Raw genomic sequence first — 18,937 nt, 5'->3', positions numbered from 1 at the left:
TATATTGTTAAAGTATACACTATTTAATTGGGGCATGCTGTGTCAGTACAGCTGCTTTATTCAGCTGTCTCCTGGGAAACTGATTTAGCCTACTGATAGTGAATGGTAATATGGAAATAACCACTGCTTAATCAAGACAGTAATTAGCATAATTTCTGTTTAACTGAACTAAATTTGACTAGTGTCAAGTAGTAAAATACTGATTAACCTCTAAATTCTATTGATGACTGGTTCTCCAAAGACACAGAATAATTATATCAATAAATAACAAATGTTTAGTTCCAATTTTTGTTTGATTGAGCAATTAAAGTACAACATAAATATGGCATATATAGATATATCTCCTATTTTCCTATGCAATATTAAATTGCATATAATATATATGTAACAATGTTTGCTTTTAAATTGCTTGACACAAGTTGACATAGGTGAAGATGTGATTTTAGCAATAGTTTTTACTAGGTGTGGTGTTGTTGCACCATAGTGAAAGGGTATTGAAAGTTAGGATTGTGTCATTCTGGTATTCTCCATTCTTGAATTAATTCAACACTAGGATTAGAAAATTTAGGTTGTGACGATGGCTCACACAATGGTTCCTCTTGCTCCTTTTTATAACATTTAATATTAGCTAGAAAGTAGAAATAGCCCTATTAATAAGTGCTTTGATAAATCATGGAATGCCTATCCATGCAGAAACTTAACTGTATTAGAAATGATTGCAATGCTAAATATCTTAAACTGTTATTCATTTATTAAAAACAGGGAAGACATGAGATATTTATACACTAAATCCTCTTAATTTGTCATCTGATTAGTGTAATTGCCTACCTCTGTCTCTGCATCAGCTTGGACCCCCCAGCAGTCCTTCAGGCACCCTCTCCACTCCCTGGAAATGGGTTTCCACTGGAATCATGGTACCAGGTCTGCCTCTTGATTCCAACTGCCCACTGTTGGGTCACTCTGCTACTACAATAATATAGCCCCAGGCTGCCTTGTTTATTTTGGCAAATTCTCATTATGCCAGAATGGAGATGATGCATACCCTCCCTTATCCTGTCCACTTCTCCTTCTGACTCACTGAGTGCAGACACAGGTTAGGTTAGGCCCATTTGTAAGTCTGTGTAATGCTGCTGACCTTGCTACTGCATGTATTGTACCTCTTTTGTGAATTAAAAAGAGCCTTGCAATCTCTAGAGCTGTCAATCCAGCATCGTTCACAAACGTTACATTTACTCAATCAATATCAAAAACACTTGATGTGATAGATGTAAGAACTGGAGATATCACTCTGTCTACAAGTGATTGCTATAAACTCCACACAACTGGAAATAGAACATAGAGAAAAAATATGGATGCACTTTGTATTTGTGTGTGCACTCAAAAGCACCATACTGGAATCACATACATAAAATTAAAGGGTAAAAATATGATACTTCAGTCTCCAAACTTTTATTCCCTGCAGGCTTTAAATGAAACACTCCTACAAATAGAAATTTACCCCCTTTTGATTAAGTATGCCCATTTTCATGTGCATTTGAAGAAAAGTGCTGTTGAATACTATAGGTGTGCAAACTTCTCCATGACCTTTTCCATCTACTTTTGCAAAATCTATTTCCTGTATATACCGAGGCCTCAGCCCTGTAAATGTATCATCACAAGTGGACACTTGAAGTATAAGGGCCATAGATATAAAATCTACAGAAACACTACAAAGATTTTACTCCTCTGCATCCATCTGCTAGCAGAAATAACAACTACCCTATCAATGTAGCTGAGGTGAAAATTAGGAATTTCACACATGAATGTATGCCTGCAGATCAAGAGTTTTCATCAAATTTTGTGAACATTTGAAATGTGTCTAATTTGTGTTGCAGAATAAAGTGTTTGCCTATGAAAATTAATGACAATATTTCAACTGAGATTGGAGAGAGAGGTACTTATGAGAAAAGAAAAGAATTTGTGAAGATACCATATCTTCTGGTTTTGATGAACTGTGCAGGGGAAAAAAGTCAGCTTTGCACTGGTTCCGGTTGTGTAGTCACAGTGTAAAATTTGTATAAAATAGTATTAATTTGATCTGGTAGTGTTTTACATCCATTTTGCACTGGAATAAATGACTATCTAAGGTGCTAGGCACTGGAGAATCAGACCCAATATTTGTAACTGAAAAATAATATTCTGTAGTGAATAATGAAAGGTGTCAATAATTCCAAGATGAAATGTTACTTGATTCTCACGTTCATCTAAAGGAATCCTCAAAAGCTAGAGCTCAGTGTCTCTTAATGGATTACTGAGTAGAAGCTACATTTCCCCCCATGATATTTTGAATTGCCTTTCATGTATGACTAATATATGAATCAACATCCAGGTTTCATCTATTCTCTCTCCCTTTGTGTGCACACTTTAGAGAGTGACCTTTGCAAACAGTGGCTCAGAATATAAATGGGTACTGACTTTCAAAGCTTTCCACAAAGTTAGCACAGTCAGAGAATATGCTGCTATGAAATTAACAGTTCTGCCAGATGGTTTGTCCCTGCAAGCTCTGCAATAATTACAATAACCTCATCCTATTTCTGGGCTTTCATCACCTTGAATATTTTTATTACAGTTGTGAAGACATCTTTAAACATTTCACCTCAAAGAATGAAACTTCCATTGGGGTGAGAAATTCTATCAAAAAATTGCAAATTGAAGAAATGAATCATATCAAATTAATGATATGTTTTAGTTTCCTTGCCACCAGTTAATCCATGCTGGTAGGACTGGAAATATACTGAATGGCTCAGGAGAAATTTTGACATCCCCAAATTTGGGATTTGCACTGGCTATACAGTACAGTACAACTTTTTGAGTCCATTCATGCTGTCATTACACTCAGTGACAAAAGTCCCACTGACTCCAATGGGAGAAGGATCAGAATTCCTGTTTTGTCAATCGTCCTTCGTACAAGCACTATCCCGTAAGTAGGTTGCTGTCAGTCTCGCAATACAATATTTCATTATAATTATCACAGATGTGCCCTAAATACATATCCAATGAAGACTGTTTAAAAAATACTATCAGTGGGATCTCATTTCACGCCCCATCCTTTGGAATAGATAATACAAGTCATTGTTCATTCAGCTTTTCAATGTCATAAAACAAATATGTGAAGCAGGGATGATGATCATAATGTATCCATGTGATGAAGCACACACAGTATTGTACAAAGGAAGGAAGCCCAAGTGGTTATAGCTGTAGCCTCTGATTCTGGAGGCCCAGGTTCTGTCACTGCTGTGTCACAGACCTCCTGTGTAACCCTGAGCAAGTCATTTAGTCTCTCCGTGTCACATCTTCCCCATCTGTAAAATATGGATGATAGCACTTCACTACCTCACAGGCTGTTGTGAATATAAATACATTAAAGACTAGTCACATACTACAGTAAGGGGGACCATACAAGTACCTTAGATAGATGATACAAAAAAGAGAATTAAAGGGACACTACAGACTTGAAATACATTCATTTAAAAAAAAAGTTATAAGTAATTCCCAGCACCTATTCCTAGATCTGCTTGCTGGGTTTTTAAGTATTCAGAATTACATCTTCCTATTTTTTAATTTTTTGTCTCCCCTGTTGCTTGTGTGAAAAACTGACACAAATATGCTGTGAAGCTAGAAAAGGGAATTTTCAACTCTTATTGAAATCAATGAGACTTTTCCCATTGACTTCTATGGCAGCTGGCTCAGGCCCTAATTGCTTTTACAGGGGAAAAGGCAGAACTCAAACTGCTGTTAAAGAGCAAAGTACACAAGCACCAAAATTGCAGAAAAATATTTTTTTTTCTAATCTCTTTTAGCTGTAGTAATTTTAAGTGTTAATTCTAGCAAAAGCTGGTAAAAAAAATCAGATAACAATAAAATTTTAAGTGAATGATGACCCTTTAAATATCACTATATTACATGCACTCATTCAAAGATTACAGTTTGCCATTTAGCTACAAAGTAGTTTAAAGCCATACAAACAGCTCATCAATTAACAGATACAATACCGCCTTCTTATATAGAATATTTTGTTTCATTCTCATCTGACTGAGTTCACTGTACATTGGATCATTTCAGCCTAGCTGCAGGTTGCTAGATGGATAAGTAACAACCATCTCATAGATTCAGTTTTATACATCAGCTGAATGTAACCATATGAAGAAAATTCAGGTTCACCCATCAGAAACCGTCAGACAATGTTTTAGGGACTTTTTGGCTTACTAAGCAACATAAACCTACAGCTTTTTTTTATGAAACAATGTTGCAATGGAATTCTCATCTCCCACTAGCTAGTTTGCAGGATAAACTAGACAAAGAACATCATGGTTAGCTGGTGACCTGGTGGGATGATGCTGCCAGTGGGAGCCAGTTGAGGTCACTCAATTAGGGTGAACTGCAAACAGAACAGGGCAGACAAACCCCCAAAGCTGGTGGATATTCCAATACTTAGATTTACCAAGCCAGCACAAAACAGCTTCTATAGTCCCTCACTGGTTACTCAGAAGTTCAAACAATGCAGTTCCCTGAAAGTGCCCAGCCTCAGGCTTCCATCCAGACACACATGTCAGATATGATGATTACTGAAAAGCTTATCTCATCATATAAAAGAAAGGTTCTTCCAATCCCAAAGGATCAGCCACATATCCAGGTCCAATTATAACTTAGATCTGACCCAAAATACACGCTTAGAGCCAATTCTTATTGCCTAAGCTAACATTTGTTTAAAAAGAAAAGAGAGAGTGTTAGTTAAAAGATCAATATACATACAGAATTGAATTCAATTCTTGAGGTTCAGATACATAGCAGAGATATGTTTGTAGTTGCCAAAAGTCCTTTTAGACATAGTCCATAGGTTATAGTCCAATGTCCATATCAGGGTGAGTCCAGTCAGTGACTGGGGATCTCAATCCTTGTGGCTTAAGGTTTCCCCCTCTTGAAACCCAAAGCAGATCTGAGATGAAGAAGGATCGTGTCCCAGGGTTCTTATACATTTCCAGCAGCCTTTTGGCTTGAGAAAACAATAGGCTTAACTCTCCTTCTCCCAAACATCCTGCCAATTAGCACAAGGTAATTTATCCATTAAAAAGTTCAGATACAGGTTACCACACCCTTCAAAGAGACACATAGACAATAATACTATTTCACTCAAGTATCTTCCTAAATGTTAATATTCCCTTTTTGATCTTTGAATCAAAGCTATAGCAATAGATAAGACTTGTTTGCTTACATTACAAGACCTGAGCAAACATCTACCCTTTTGTCTCTAGCAATGCAGACTTGCATTTCAAAGCTCTATTCATTTACATATCTTCCTAACAAGTCTCTAAAGTTCGACCATGGGTTAGGTCAGTCGGTGAGTTAATTAACTCTTTCTGGCCCTATGACACCTTTCAATGAGATATTATATTACACTCGTAAGGTCACACCTGGCCATTGGGGGAAGTTAGCCCTCAGCTCTTCCCCTTGTACCAAGGCCCCACTCCTCCCCTTCTGCCCCCTTTCCCTGCAGGAGCCCAGAGCACCCCCACCATGGCTCCTGGCCCCAGCTCTGGGTGGCCGGGGAGAAAGATCCCAGCTCCGGTTCCCCAGGAGGTGCAGCTGCAGCGCCCCCAGCCCCAGTGCACTGGGCACCACAACACCAGCTGCCCTGAGTCCCTGCAGGAGGCAGGCCAGCCAGCCTGAGCCAGCCAGAGCAGAATGCTGGGAACTGCAGGAGGGGGCCTAGCCTGGGGGCGGACCATGGGCAGCGCCACGCTAAGCTGTTTGGGGAGGCACAGCCTCCCTCGGCTTATGATACCCACTGCCCATGGAGGACATGAGAGAACAGAAACTGGATGTGTCTGAATAGTCAGTTCTAGTGTAGGCAGGCACTTCTAGGAAGGCTTTGGTTGCATTTCAAAATTTCTTGAATTTCATAGAATCATAGAACTGGAAGGGACTTGACAGGTCATCTAGTCCAGTCCCCTGTGCCCATGGCAGGACTAATTATTATCTAGACCATCCCTAACAGGTCTTTGTGTAACCTGATCTTAAAAGTCTCCAAAGAAGGAGATTCCACAACCTCCCTAGGCAATTTTATTCCAGTGCTTAACCAACTTGACAGGAAGTCTTCCCTAATGTCCAACCTAAACTGCCCTTGCTGCAATTTAGGTCCATTGCTTCTTGTCCTAGCCTCAGAGGCTAAGGAGAACAATTTTTTCCTCTCCTGCTTGTAACACCTTTTATGAACTCGAAAACTATCATGTCCCACTGCAACACCCTCCTCTCTGCAGGCATCTCTTCTCCAGACTAAACAAGCCCAGGTTTTTTCAATATTCCATTAGAGGTCATGTTTTCTAGACCTTTAATAATGTTGCTTTTCTCTGGACTTTCTCCAATTTGTCCACAATTTAAAGTGATACGGTCTTGCCTCATTCAGTCAGATGTCCTGATACTTCCATGATGTTTTTGTTGCAGGATGGTGCTGAACTAAACTTATTCTAGTGAAGATGAGCAGTGTATATTGAGCAGTTGCCAAATCTATGAACAAAAACAGCTGAGAGAGCAAAGGCTGCATCACAAGTAGGCTGTGAACTGAAGAGGTATATGAAGAAAATGCTGGAGACCCCCAACAACTGAGAGGGCTAAAGAATTAATTCGGAATTGGGATCAGGAAGATCTCACACTGAAGTACTAGGAGAAAGAGCCACTGATATCTAGAAACAAATAGGAAGCCACCAAAACCTGCCAAGTGCTGCTCTATAATGCTGTCTTTTAATATTGTCTATCAGTCTATTTGTCAACCACATACTACACTAGCTGAAGTTCCAAGTGGCCTTTTAACCCCATGTAGAACCCATTTCACGTATCCAGGGATCACAAAGGTATTGAGAACTGTTTTGAAGTCTGAATTTGAAAATGGTATAGACATGTCGTCAGAGTTAGAAGGGAAATTGCACTTTTGATCACTGACATATCCAGAGAAACCATGAGGAGGGATCCAAAAGCATTCCAAAATGGAACCTCTCTGATTCTGTCTTAATTTTAGATGTACCTGTGACAAATATTGCAACCCACTGCAGTATCGTTGGGGTCCATTGTTTAAAAGGAATGGTTTATGTCTGACTGAGTTCTGCTACCACAGGGCTAGTACAGATCTTCTAAGAACTAAAAACAGTGGGTGATGATTAATGCAAATCAGCCAGGCTAACCCCCCAGAGAGGCACTCCTTTCTGAGGAGGCTTAGATATACTAGTTCAGATTAGATTCTCCAGGGATCAACAGACTCAGAAAGGACTTTTGGATAAATAAGCTGAGTTTAAACTGACTCAAGGCCTTCTTTCTGATCCAGCCAACAGACAGGACCTTCTGTCCAAAAAGGGCCCCAATCCTTGCACGAGGGCCCATAAGGCTGATGGGTATCTTCTGGCAAGCTGTTAGCATGTATGTAGGACTTCTTATTGTTTTAATATGTTTTCTCTGTAATGCTTTCACCTTAAGATTAAATGTTCTTGCTTACAAAGACAATTACACTGTTCACAGCATTCAAAGAGAGAGCAAAGCACAGACATTGGCCTGTTTTGGCAGTCTGATTTGCTGGGGATAGCATAGTGTAGGCAGGGAACCATGCAGCCTAGAAAAAAAAATGGTCAGGAGGGAGTGAGGAGAGGGTCCTCCCCCAAGCCAGTGAGAGAAGATGGCTGGAACCTGCAAACCTAGTAAACCACAGAGGGGGAATACAGATGTAGCTGCTTGAAGTATGACTGTACAGTTGAACTTCCCTGACAGAGGTCAGTTATACGTATTCATCATCAGGCACTGGCAGAAACACAAGTCTGTGTACAAGTGGCAGAACTGCTGAAATTGTGATGGTAATGGGCTAATCAAATTCACTAGTTGTATCGACTCTCTAAAATGATTTATTTTTAGAACTCATGTCCCAGCATCCCCCAACAATGCAGATATCATTTACATTTTAGCCATTGACAATCTCTTCTAGATGCAATGGAAAACCAATTTATGATCTGTCCTGAGTGTTAATATACATCTGAGCACATTAGTAAAACAAATTTAAGAATCTCATGGTGGAAATACCTTATCCTAAGCAGCTGATGCACATTTGTGATGTACTTATGACAAACCTGAGTATTAGCATTCATTACTGTTAGAACTTAGGACTTAAAAAAAATATGGGAGCACTTTAGATGCTTGACAGCAGTTTACAGTACTGCAAAATATGAGAGCCATAAGTCAAAACGGAGAGAATTTTTTTTCATCAAACCTGGACCTTAACAGATTACTTAACTCTAAATTTAAGTTTTGGGGCAATAAGAATACCTTTTCAGATAATTAAAAGCATCCTAAAGAGTGACATTTCAATACAATAACTTGAATACAGATTTATTTGTTTTAATATATGCATTTAAATGAATTCTTAGCAAAAACTGTATATATTCTGCTATGTTTCCCATTCTCTTTCTCAGAAGGCCTAGGGTAATGAATATTTTTACACAGTACAAAAATAGTTCCCATATAAATTTGGAATCCTTTTTAAACCAGGATTTCTACAGTCAGTCACCTTTCTGAATCACTTGATTGCCTGATAGTACATTTTCTATAAATCCTTTCTAATAGGGCATCAGGGACCACAGTTTACTAGAGAGACTGTCTCATAGTTCACTTCTTCTTCAGTCTTTGATTGCATGGATCACATCTTGCCCTAGACACAATTGTATAACATACATGTAGCAAATACGACAAATTCTTAAATAGAAAAGTAAAAGTATAAAATGCATTTTAAGCCATGTTCTAATTAATTATAACAGCTAGAAATAAGAAGCCAGCTCCATGTGATCAGCCAGCATTCTACAGTTCACCACCGAGTGCTCTTGTCAGGACCTCAGTATCAAACTTAGAACCCTAGACAGCATCCCTAGCCTTTGTACCACATTAGTAACACTGAAGTACCAGACTTGACCAGCACTACGGGTCTACAGCTTAACAGCAGCTATGCCCCAAGCCCCTGATTGACTGGATAGACAGCCTCCCCATTGGATACCTGGAACATATAAAGACCCCAACAGCAAGAGGAAGTTGTCTGAGCAACAGGACATTGCCTACTGGTTGCTACCTAGACTGCCTTGTCTTACCACCCTGCTGTCTTTCCTGATCTTATCTTGCCACCTCACCTGGTGTCATCTACTTATCCCACCAAGCTGCCCCCTTAGATTGGATCTTCCAGCTACTGACCCCTGTGAGAGCTCCAACCAATGCCCCAGACTGCCTCTAACTGACCTCCTGTCTAGCTTACCTCCTGCACACCACTTGACTACGGCTCTGGACTGCCCCTAGCCCACTTCAGCCACTGGACATTTCAGTTTGCTCAGACTTCTTAGGTCTCCTCCTATGCTTGTTTTACCTCAGAAGGGCATGAAACCCATTCATATGGCATTACAGGCACCTCATGGGACACTGAGCCCTGGCAGCAGATAACTTGCCTAACAGGCAGAAAACCAAGCCTTACAGACTACAGTGGACCAGCTTTGGGTGGAAAACCATGCCCTTCAGGAACATCTCACAGAACTGCAAGCAGGAACACATTCCCCGGCCCCACATCTCACATTACCTTCTAAATCCAAACCCAAACACACAGTACCTTTATCAGAATGCTGTGACAGGACCAGTGGTGAGTTTTGAGGTTTTGTGGAGGCAGCAGTGCTCTATTTCCTGTTAGGCCCAATGCCTACAGGATGGACCAGGCAAATAGAACTAGCCATCAGCCTTTTAATGAGTGTGACCCTGGCCCTGGTACCCCCTCTGCTAGAGAAGGATCATCCCATACTAGTTGGCAGGGACATCTTTGTGATGACCTTTGTGACAATTTTCAATGACCCTCACTGCAGAGGCTGCCTTACAAAGACTTCCCCAGGCCTCAGAGTCAGCTACAATAAATGAACCCCATTTCTGATTCCTGGCAGTGGATATGGCTTGGAGCGAGCCAGCTCAGCTACACCAATTCCATCTTGATCTCAGTGAGGAACTAAAAGATGAACTTGCCCTCATGGAGCCTCCCATGGGACTCATTTATTCAGCTTTGCATCCAAATCAACATCATATTTAGTGAGTGGTGACTTGAGAGAAGAGGGATTCCACCCCACATCTAGGTCCTGCCAGCAACCCCTGCAAAGGTCCCTTTGTGCAAGCCCATGCAGTCCAACTGGAACTTTCCAAATGGGAATGCTGACATCAAGAAAATGTGTGCTTTTAATGTGGTAGCATGGGCCACAGGATGTCTGTCTGTCCTGCCAAGTCCCTGAACCACATGACTATGGGAAAACAACCGCACCCAGACTCCATAACAGGGTTGAGCCTGGGCAATACTGTGAAACGCCTCCCCCCCATGAGGACCCCCCAGAAACTCATGCCAGGTGCCTGGCCCCACACCTCAAAGTTGTCCCATACCTACAACTCACTGACTCTGGGGCAGGTGATAACTTCATGGATGCCCCCATGGCTCAAGTACTTGGCCTACCCATACACCCCATGGCCTCTTCTGGTTTAGTTGAGATAGGCGATGGGTCGCTGCTCACCTCTGGTCCCATCAAGAAAGAAACTATAGTTTTGGAGGTGATGGTTGGGGAGCACCATGAGCTCCTCCAATTCAGCCTGATCTGGACTCCACATTTCCCTTTGGTACTTGAAATGCCCTGGTTGGCAAAACATGACCCACATATCTCCTGGCAACAACACACCATGACATTTAACTCTGAGTTCTGCTGGGAAAACTGCCTCCTGACTTCCAAACTCAAGCCCTCAGGTCAGAGGCCTTGACCAAGCTCTGGAAACAGAGAGAGATGCTCAGGCAACAGCGCAGGCTTCCCTGCTACGAGGATCAGCCATTACTCTTCCCACAAAGTACCAGAGGTATTTAAAAAACAAAACATAGACACATTGGCTCCACACTGGGAATACAACTGCCTGATCAACTTAAAACTTGGAACCCAAATTACATGATCTTAAGGACTACAACCATGAAAATATGGAGAAAGGAAAGTGGAACACCAGATAGAACCTAGCTGGGACCCTGTTCTCTTTGTGAAAAGGATAGGCATCTCTTCGAGACTATGTATGGACTACCATGCCCTAAATAAAATCGCAGTGCAGAATTGATACTTACTACCCTGATCCCAGAGTTCCTGGTTTAGGTAAGAAGAGCCCAGGTGTTCACCAAGTTAAATCTTAGAGGTTCATACAACCTAACCAAAATCTGGTCAGGGGACAAGTGGAAAATCGCGAAGGATGGGAGGCATGATGTCAAGACCCCAGCATTAAATCCAGGCCCACAAGGTCTCTAGCTAGCATCCCTAGCTTCCACACCATGACAGAAACACTGACCTAGTCCACTTGACCAGTGGCCTTAGTGCTAAGGGTCTATACCTCCACAACACACACACTCCAAGAGCCTGATTGGCTGGACAGAGAGCCTTCTCATTAGATACTAGAAGAATATATAAATCCTAACAGGAAGAGAAAGCTATCTGAGCAATATGCTATTGCCAACTGACTGCCCCCTTACCTGACCTCGCTTACCTATCTCGCCAAGCTGCCCCCTCGGATTGGATGTACCAGCTACCAACCTCTGTGAGAACTCTGACCATTGCCCCAGACTGCTTCTAATAGTGATTGATTTCCTGGTTATCATACCACTTGCATACCATTTGACCATGGCTCTGCACTGTAGCCTGCTTCAGCCACTGGCCCTGACTGCTCTGTAGACCATCACAAATGGTCCACAGACCATAGTTTGGAGAACTGTGCCTTGAAGTGTTCATGAAAAAGTAGGTGAGCCCTCCCTCCATATTAAATTATAGGCAGAAATAATCTCTTATCACATTTTCCAAAGAAATAAACCTCTGCATATGTTCAAGTTTCTTTTTGATGGAGTCAATAAAGCGGGGTTCGCTTTTTTCCACCTGTAAAGTCTTTATACAAACAATCAAACTTTTATAGAAAGAGAGGTAGAATAAAGAGCAAATGCTTTACAGAACTGGGGACAGTGACTGATACAGAAAATTAGGGGGAAATGACATAGTGTATGGAAAGAGTAAAATACAAAAGAAAATGTGCTGAAATTTAAAAGCACTGAAGATGCAAGTATTTTTCTGCAGACTAAAGTGAGGGTAGAAAGGAAGGGTGCCATACTGAATAGAGAATTGATTCAATTGTAGGCTAAAGTGAGAAAGGAAGGTTATGGGGTGAAATATATTGACAGGAACTAACTCAGTGGGAAGAAGACTCATAGAGTAATGGGGCAGCACAAGTGCATGTGTGACCCCCAACTGAGGAGACTCCTAGGGAAAAGAGAGAGAGGAAGCTAAGATCTGGGGCGGGGAGGGGGAGAGGGATACAGTGTGGGAGTTAGGTGGCTATATTCTAATCTCATTTATTCTACCGTAAATCTACTGGATCAGGTTTTAATCTCTCAGCTGTTGTACAGAGGTAACACTTTCATGGAATTACACTTGTGCAAACCAAGAGTAAAGTAAGAGGAGAATTAGGCCCTTTTATGTCAGTGGAGTTACTGTGGATGTATACTGGAATAAGTACTTGATATTCAAAATTTGAAATTTAAGCTGTTTTGATTGGACATATATCAGTGAATCCTGACGGGATGAATACGAAGTTGATTCAGGTTTCCAGTGCACGTGACTATAATTTAGAAACTCACTTTCTGAAAGTGAGCTGTTTCTGTAAACTAGCTTGCCAGAGTACACCTGGAAAACAAACCCAAAAGGGAATATTTTTGACAGGAAGTACAGTCTAAACAATTCATTAAAATAATTCAAATGAATATGTATGGATGTTGTAGTGTATAAATATATACTGCCCCTCCATGGTTGTTTACAGGATGACTCAATACAAGAGAATTTATTTTCCTGTTATAGATTGTGACGCATGGCCAGAAAGAGTTAAGCATCCTGCGGGATAAATGACTGAAATTCAACCCTTAAAAACATACTGGGAGATAATGTTTATGTTTTTGTGTATTTACATATATATCAGTAGAGGTCAACAATGTAATCAAACAGTCCTTGTCTATACTGTATTCTGTTAATTCAGAGATCAAAAGAACATCTTAACATTTAAATAAACTGTAAACAAAGGATATCCCTGTATTCATCTCTCTTTGAAATGTACAGCAAATCATTTGTGAATGGTGGAAAAACAGGCAATTGCCTTATGTTAATCTGTGTGAATAATTACCTGCAATGCTTAGGAATTGAGTGTATATTGTACACTAAGGGACTCTGAGCTGTCACAAGAAGGCCTGAAACTGTATAAAAAATGGCTTGGGTCCTGATCCTATCATATCAGATCTGCTTGAGGTTTCATGCAGGGGAAGCCTAAGCCATAAGGACAGAGATCCCAGTTTTGACTGTACCACCTTGAATATAAACATTGGAATATAACAAGGGTAGGCAATCTATGGCACACGTGCCAAAGGCGGCACGTGAGCTGATTTTCAGTGGCACTCTCACTGCCCAGGTCATGGCCACCGGACTGGGGGACTTTACATTTTAATTTAATTTTAAATGAAGCTTCTTAAACATTTTAAAAACCTTATTTACTTTACATACAACAATAGTTTAGTTATATATTATAGACTTATAGAAAGAGACCTTCTAAACATTAAAATGTATTACTGGCACATGAAACCTTAAATCAGAGTGAATAAATGAAGACCCGGCACACCACTTCTGAAAGGTTGCTGACCCCTGGACTATAATCTATGGACTATTTCTGAAAGAACTCTTTGCATGTACAAAGCTCTCCATCCTTGCTATGAATCTGAATTTTAAGACTGACTCTTGTCTGTATGTACACTGTTCTTTTAACCAATTCGCTCTCTCTCTTTTCTTTTTTTAATAAATTTTAATTTAGTTAATAGTTTTTGGCTATAAGAATGTATTTGGGTAAAATCGGGAATATTCATTAATCTGGGAGATAATGTGTCCAATCCTTCGGGACTGGTAGAACCTTTTTTATATGATGAATAAGATTTTTAGTAATCCTCACCATTTTTGACTTGGGTGTCTAGGTAGAGGTCTGTAGTTGGGTTACATTAAGGGCACTGTGTTGTTGACTTCTGAGTAACCAGTGAGGTATAATAGAAGCAGTTTTGTGCTGGCTTGCTAAATCTAAATAGTGAAATATCCACCAGCTTTGGGGATTGTCTGCACCATTCTTTGCAGTTCACCCTAATTGAGTAACTTCAGTTGGCTCCGCTGGGATTCTGGTCACATAGATTTTGGTCAGTTGGTCATCATGCTTAAGTGGGGCTACATGACTGGCTTCAATACCTGTGACTGCGGCAAAGAGCCTCAAAATATGAAGCATCTCCTGCAATGCTTGAGTGTGAATGCTCTTCCAGGAAGCCGGCAGAGTGCAATAATGGGGCAATTACATGTGCAAGGATGTGGCAGGAAGCTGTATGAGGATACAACGAGATGACAACCCAAGTTATAAAGCTGCTCAGAAATTAAAGGTATGTCAAATTAGCTTTATCAACATTTTGTACATAACCACTTTGCAGCAGCAAATATGTTAGAAATAGCCCCAAACTAACGAGATGTCATGTGAGATTTTGGCCCAGAATTGCATACATTTCTGGGAGCTACTGATCTCATGAGATTTCTGCCATCTTAGACATATAAAAAACACAAGAAAGTTTTTTTTTCTTATGAAATTTACTTGATGTTTACACTAAAATAGACCTTCTTTATTTTTGAATCCAACCAAGGACAACAAGAACAGATGTGGTTCCTGAATTTTCAGTCTGAATTTCTTTCAATTTCAAAAGGGTTTGGATTCAAGATTTTGGTTTTTGCCCATTTCTAAATTATACAATAGTAGCATAACTGACATTAATTAAAATATTTTTGCCCTCAAAATATTTTAATTTAGAATATAAGTATCCTACAATGTAGTTACACTGACTTCAACGGTTACCAGATAGTTAGGTGGAGATTTTCAAGTGTTTGAGGAATATAGGAGCACAAGTCCTTGAAAGCCAGTAGGACTTATGTCCCTCAGTCACTGTGATGCTTTGAAGAATCTCCCTCTTATTTATGATTTCCATTTATTATTTTTGCATAATTGTCACCAGAACTAACTGATTATTTGGTAGCTAAAGTCCCATAAATTACGTTGGATGTAATCATGCTGCTTTTATTCAGGCAGAACTCCCACTAACATCTATCTGTCCAGATTCTTGTATGATCAAGTAGTATCTATGTTGTCTCTTTTAAAATGGATATAGCAACAAATTTCACTCTGTCTTTCCCTTCTCATCCTGTAACAATAATTAGTGTAATTCACTCTGTGTGTGTGAGGGGGAGGGGAGGAGGGAGGAAATGAGTTTTAAATTTAGTTCTAAAGGCAGTGAGGCCTGTGGTCATTTTTCCATCTTCTAATAGTGTGTTCCATATTCTAAGGCCAGCTCATAGGTAAGTTCTGCCTGCTGCAGTCATTGTTCCAATGAAATATTGCCGCCATAGGAGTTCATGTTTGCAGAGGAAGAGATGGTATTTCAGGTAACTATGGTAAGTCCCTTGGAGGGTTTTTTGGTGTCAAGGGCAGACATCTTGAACCAGACTTTGTATTCAGTGGGAAGTGTGTATAGAGAACAGATTATTGGGGTGCTGTAACTACATCAATGTGTGTTGCTCAACAGAGGAGCTGCTGCATTCTGATCTACATGTAGCTGTTCCAGGTTGTGTGGCTTTATTCCTAGGCATAAGGAGTGGCAATAATGGTACATGCAGGTCATGAAAGGGTGGATTACCATTGCTTGGTCTGAGTCCAAGAGGAAGAGGAGAATTTTGCCTAAGTAAGGACTTCAGTATTTGGCCCTTTGTAATGACACCATATTTTTTTTCCATTACATTAGGCATGCCATGGTTTTTTGCATTGTAATTAAATGATTACTAGCTAACATGGAAGTGCCAAAAATTCACTTGACATACGAGCCCAGTGAAATACAATATTACCGGTAATGCTAAGCTGACTTTCAGGAATTATATGTCTTTATGGATTTTCCCGAGGTTTTGCTGACAAAATGAAGGTGTATACATTCATGCTTACTGAGGGAAAACAATTTCAGTGTAAACATGTAAGCATTGTTCTGAAGTTGACTCTATTCACTGGTATTGGGATACAGTGGTGACATTTCCTGACAGATTATGTAGACAGAAAAAGCTTGTAGGAGTGAGCATTTAAAGACTGTCTTGAACATGCTGAAAAAAGACCCATTAGCTGATGACAACAGCTGTTTTTTTTCAGTATCATGAACGTGGTTTACCAGATACTGTTCTGTGACAGATCATTTGGTTTGCTAAGATATGTGGATTTATATCTCCCTTCAGGTATGCCCCTTTGTCCTTATTTAGATATGCCAGCAATAACCCCATATTACATCTTCAGCAAGAGGTCTGTTTCCTCAACAGTGCAGCTGGTGAAGTTATTTAATTAGATAACTTACAATAATGTAAACCATACTTTTTCCTTGTGAAACATTCATCAAACAATCCAGATTTCTATGGGCCCGACAGTGAACCTGGTATAGCTTGGGAGTTGGGAGTAGTTACTCAGATGAGTTGTCTCACTAAATGTAATGGGGCTACTCATCTGAGTAACTGTTCACCAGTGTGAGCAAGAGGTTCACAGTTTGGCCTCATGAATGTATTTTTTCATCAACTAGTTGATGCAAATGACGCCTATGGATTACAAATCTTTCTGCTTTTGCTACTTGCCATTCACTGTGTGTGTCTGGTCACCTTAATCGCCTCATTTTAAGTAGCTAATAGTATATTTTAATAATTGTGTATGAGAAAGAGAAACTGAACTAGAATCTTTATATAGTGCATAATATGTGCATGAGAAGTAGACATTAATATCTTTCTGCTTTCTTGGATCTCTGTGGAGAAACACTGATAAAGATGATCTGTAACTGTATAATATGGCCCAATATTTTTTTTTCCTTTTATGTACTGTGATAGACCCAGGCCAGTTGGTAACACCAGAGTAGTAGAAGGCAGATATACCGGCCACTGGATAAGCAGTTTTCTGTTCCCTGAGTGACCAGAGCAGGGGCTGCTCCAGGCTAATGAGAACACCTGACTCCAATTAACCTGCTAAGAGTCAGGTGAGGCTGTTAAGCACCTGACTCTAATTAAGGCCCCTCTGATGCTATAAAAGGGCTCACTCCAGTCAGGCCAAAGGGAGCCAGGAAGCCAGAGAGGAGGAAGTGTGGCTGAAGGGCTGGGTAATGAAGACACCCTGAAATCACTGGAAAAGGAGCCCTAAGGTAAGTGTGAAGCAGGCATTGAGAGAGAGAAGCAGGGGAGTTGTGGGGAAGTGGCCCAGGGAAATGTAGCGACTCTGGTAGTGAAAGTTTGGCTGCCAACAGCTGCTGCCATTAAGGTCCCTGGGCCAGAACCCAGATGAGAGAGAGGGCCTGGGTTCCCCCCAACCTGCCACTACAGAAACACCTCCTGGGAAGGGAAGACTGGTTCCTTTCAGGACAGGAGACTCAACTGTTCTTGAATAAGCCCATAGTGACAACAAAGACTGTGGGAGTTCTCTCCTTGCTGGTTTATGATGAAAAGGGCTCAATAGACTGTACCCTGGCCCTAGAGAGAGAAGGGCTACGTGGAGGGTCGCAGTGAGCCACTGAGGCTAGCATAAACCTCTTGGAAGCACGGGATCCATGGGGACAAGGTCAGAGCTCTGCCACAACTGGTGTCGGGAGTGGGATCGTGACTGTTCACAGCGTGGCGGAACAAAGAGGGGTTTTTTAAACAAAAAAAACTGCACTGGGGATTTTGGTTTTGGGTTTTTGTTTGTACCACAATGGAGGAGGTGGTGAGAGTGCTGGTGCAAGCCATGGTGGCCCAGCAGGAGGCAACCCGGGCTCAGACAATGGTGTAACAGGAGTCCATGAGATTACAGCAGGAAACTAACCAATTGTTAATGAAAAAGGCAACCCAAGATCGAGCCCTCCTGCATGAGGTAGTGGACCAGCTGAGATCCTTACCACCCAGGCCCGGGGGGTCCGATGGGACATGAACCCTGAGGGCAACCAGTTGTCTGCCAAAGATGATGGCAGAGGATGACGTAGAGGCATATCTCCTCTCATTTGAAAGGACTGCTCAGTATGAGGGGCGTGGCCCCAGGAGCAGTGGGCCAGCATTCTTGCCCCTTTTTTGTGCAGAGAGGACCACGGGCTATGTGGAGGGTCACAGTGTGCCTCTGAGGCTAGCATAAACCACCTGGAAGCACGGGATCCACGGGGACAAGGTCGGAGCTCTGCCACAGTACCCTACTGTACACCTGGAGTAATGCTTTTGACTTCAATGGAGTTACTCCATGTCTGAAGTGGTGTAATTTGAGATTAGAATTTGACCCCATGTGTTCCATTCTTGAACTTCGTAAACACTTCTGTTCATCACATTAATTTCCCAAGCTTGAAGAATAAAGTTATATTAAAGTTAAACTATTACTTTAAAATATGAAAACAATGTTGCAGGTAGCTGAAGCTTCCACTGTGATGCACCCTCGAGCTTTTTAGATCTCCTCAGAGCAGGTTTTGAAGCAGGAAAATATATTGAATAGAGTGATTACAACTGAACATTTTAGGATTTGGTCTAGTCTTCAAAATAATAAGCTCATTTACACTACTGAGGCTGTGATAGAAATTATACCTGTCACTTTAAGCTATGCCCCGCTCTTGCTTTGTTACTTGTTTGAGATGTATCTATTCTGATAGTATATCGAAACAAAATTATATCAGAAGCAGGTATAATACAAGTGCCAGATCTCAAGGGTATACTGCAACCTGATTATCTCCAATGATTTTTTCCCCCCAAGTAACAAA

General features: G+C 41.0%; 1 long non-coding RNA gene across 1 annotated transcript; it reads left to right on the top strand.

Moving 5' to 3' along the window:
• The first annotated feature begins 17,276 nt into the window (after positions 1–17,276).
• Positions 17,277–18,452, top strand: LOC120399664. Its single transcript, XR_005595285.1, has 2 exons — positions 17,277–17,368; positions 18,043–18,452. It is a non-coding gene; the product is annotated as an uncharacterized LOC120399664 (long non-coding RNA).
• Positions 18,453–18,937: the final 485 nt, after the last annotated feature.

Source organism: Mauremys reevesii, linkage group 2, assembly GCF_016161935.1.
Source record: "Mauremys reevesii isolate NIE-2019 linkage group 2, ASM1616193v1, whole genome shotgun sequence".
Taxonomy (NCBI): Eukaryota; Metazoa; Chordata; order Testudines; family Geoemydidae; genus Mauremys; species Mauremys reevesii.
Note: the sequence above shows the minus strand (reverse complement) of the source record. Positions and strands in the feature narration are given on the sequence as shown.